Genomic DNA, 3,583 nt, shown 5'->3' with positions numbered 1-3,583 from the left:
CTGTCTCTGAGTTCTCTCAAGGAACATGGTCAGCTAGAGGTTTCTTGTGTCTCTTAATAGATCCATTTTAGCACGCTCGTTTCTCAGAGTCCTTTGGTCCTTTCTTCGGCACATTTCTGGACTCTCTAGCTCATTTAATATCTGCCATTTCTTGTTCTGTCAAGTCACCAGTGGCCATCACTGCTGCATATTAGAATCAGCTACACCAGCTCCAGAGGCCCTCGCCAAAGCATTCAATCCAGAATCATGGGAGTGCATCATAGCAGACTCTCCCCTCATCGAGTTTATGTTCTGCCTTTCTTCTTCTAGAGCATCCTCCAGTTAGTTTCCAGGCATGTTCTCTCGATTCCTATCGGTACATAGTAACAGACTCCGTAGCTCAATCTCTATAATCCCCTCTCTTCTTAGCAGGACACACACCTCCCCAGGTGGGCCATGCCTACACCTCACTCTAACTATAGACCTAGTTTCCAGGGAAGTAATGGGGTAGGGAAATCTTGGGATGAGCAAGCGTTGTCTTTCAAGGCATTAGCTCTCTGCATCTCCTTCAGATAAGTGGATGGTTGCAGTCCTCTAGCAAGAGGAAGTGAGCCACCAGTCCATGCGGGCTCTGAGGTTCCGAGTCTGGGGATGCAATGTGCTTGCTTGCCCATTCCAAATGGCAGGGTCTTGTTTCTTCCTTTCAGGGTCCTGATTCTGGCTCAAGAGACCTGGTTAGATTGGCTGGAGTCTCTTTGAAGTTCTCCCTCTCTTACACTGAATTCCTTGACGTGGTCTTCAGCTGAGTCTGCTTCTCAGCTCCAGAAAGTAGAGTCTCTTTAAATAAGGATATGGAGGACTTTTTTGACTTTAATACCATGCCGTCAATTGGTAATTGGCTGAACCGAGCTTGACAGTTTTTTCTCTTCAGCGCATCATTAGGATTTAGCGACATCCAACAAATTTCACAGTCCCTGTAATATTTGCCCTTCCCCCACCTCCTAAATGATCAAAATATTGCACAAGCCAGTGCAATAAAAACTCATTTCATGTGACTATAAAATATTTTTATTTAAAAAAATATCTTTCATTTTCCAAATGAAAAAAATGAGTGAGAAGAGAGGCATTGCTTTTCTTCTTTTTCGTTTTTGAGATAATTTTGAGACGATTGTGAATATTCTCTGATGTTGCACCAATACTCAACAAGTGGTAATTTCTTAAAAGTTATTTGCAACATAGACTCTGAAATTCCATCAATGAATGTTTTGTGCTCTGTTATATTAACATCCCTTGGTCTACCCAGCACTTTGAATGTGTCTTTTTCTTTTGCATAATTTTGTTCCTTTGTGCGTTGATTATTTGGAAAATATTGGTTCACTGAGTTATGCAGATCTTTCAAATATTGACACATTTCATTCCATAATGTAAAAATACTATATATATTAGTATTGCCATCAAAAATCAACAAGCATCTTAACTATTGTTAAGCTGCAAGTTCACAGTGGCCAACAAAGGTTTCTAAAATTCCAGTTTTCTTATGAAAGCTCAAATTTCATCACTGGCAGCAAATACTGTCAGTTTAATTCCTTGAACTGACAGGCTCACTTTGTTCATTTTCAAAAAAATTTCTGCCAAATACCGAAGTCTGAATAACCACAGTTGTCTGTCAATTGTTCTTTCAGTAAAAATAGTGTTCCCTGAAAAAAAGAGCTACTTCAGCTCATCACTCAAACAATTGCATAAGCATAAGACAAACACTGTACTTCAGTAGGCAGCATAAGGGTTTTAGGAATGTTTCCTATTTCCTTACACAAAATAATTACAAATATGTGTACCAAAATGTGCAAATGTAATAAAATTAATAAATCTTACTACTTCTTCAAAGATGTTTCTAAGTAAAATCATCATTTTTACAAACTGCTTATGCACACATGATTATGACAATGCAAAGGCCCCAAGAGCAATTTAGTATCTCTGCCTTAGCTCACGCTTTACCCACCGTGGCTTTTTCACCATTGGTGAAAGACAAATCTTAACATCTTAGCATTATCATAAAGATGTTTTCATCTCTTGGAGCTCCTGGGGAGGTCTCAAGATGCCCACGAGTCTGCAAACCAAACTTTGAGAACTGCTATAATCATTCATTCAGTTCTATAATAACGATCTCCCTATTTAATGTATGTAGGAGGGGTGATATACAGAGGTTAATGTCATGGCCAAAGTCACAACGTTGTGCTTAGAGTTAAGAATACGGGATCCCACACTTCAAACTTTAAGACGGTAAAAGAAGTACAAATTAGTAGTTGAAAGATGGTCATGGGGATGAGGAGCACAGCATAGGGGGTGCAGTTAGCATTAACATAATGGCTAGGAGGAGAGCCAGGGGAGAGAAGGAGCAATTGGGGGATCACTTTATAAACTATATAAATGTCTAACCAATGTACTATATACTTGAAACTAACAGAATAAAATTTAAAAAAATTTAAAGATGATACATCTCATGTTAAGTGTTGTTGCTACACACACACACACACACACACACACACACACACACACACACATTAAGGGACATGAGGAAACTCTAATAGGTGTTGGATATGTCTATTACATTGATTGTAGTGATAATATCACAGGTATTTGGATATGAGTAGCTTTCTAAGTCTTGTTCAAGATCTTCTTGAGTCAAACTGTCTTTTTACTTCTGTGTTCCACAGTGTACCATGGAACGAGGTTCTGTGATTTATCAGCACTTAGTTTTTTAGGTTAAAAGAGATTTGCTCTTTGGAATATATATCGTATGTGTCCTATTAGATTGATTTGTTTGTTTTTTAATCATAGTAGAGTAGCTATTACTTTCCAGAAACTTAAAATTGGAGAAGAAAAGAATTGTATGGTTTGTTACAAAGCTGTCAGGCTGAATATGAAATACACATGAGCTTTAAAGTCAGAAAAACTTGATTTTGAACTTCTGATATGCTTTTTACTAGTTAGAAGTTTTTAGGGAAGTCACTTTATTTCTCTGAGCCACCAATTTCTCAACTTTATTAATGCATACCCTCAATCTTTAGCACATTGCCCATCATATAATATTGTAGGCAAATACTAGGACATTTGATTTGCCAAGGACATTTTGGGCGGAAGTAAGCACATTTTAATTTCCTTGCATATTTTGTCTATTTGAGAAAATTTAACGGAAATCCGAGTGATTCTCATAGGTTTTGTCATAGAAATGGACAAAACGATATGGAAACCTACAAATAGAATATATGTTAACTCAAACTTACTTAGCTCTTCTCTCAGATACTTTCTTACTAGAAAAAAAATTATCAATACTTTTGAGCGGAGTCTCCTCATCGAGAAATGATATGCCGAATGACCATCTACAGGTTGCGAGTTTTTAATGCAGTCGCCTTTTTCTTGAATATTTGTAAGTTAACCTTACTAACCAAGTCCCGTTTGATAAAAGTAGACACAGAGATTTGCTTCCTATTATTTTCTATGGCATTTATTCTTATAGAATGACGTTTCTCCCTTCCTCCTCATCCTCACCATTTAAAAGTATGTTCCCTACACTCGTAATGGCGTGTGCCTTGGCGCGATTCTC

This window comes from Pteropus vampyrus, unplaced genomic scaffold, assembly GCF_000151845.1.
Source record: "Pteropus vampyrus isolate Shadow unplaced genomic scaffold, Pvam_2.0 Scaffold169, whole genome shotgun sequence".
Lineage (NCBI taxonomy): Eukaryota > Metazoa > Chordata > Mammalia > Chiroptera > Pteropodidae > Pteropus > Pteropus vampyrus.
This window is presented reverse-complemented; position numbering follows the sequence as displayed.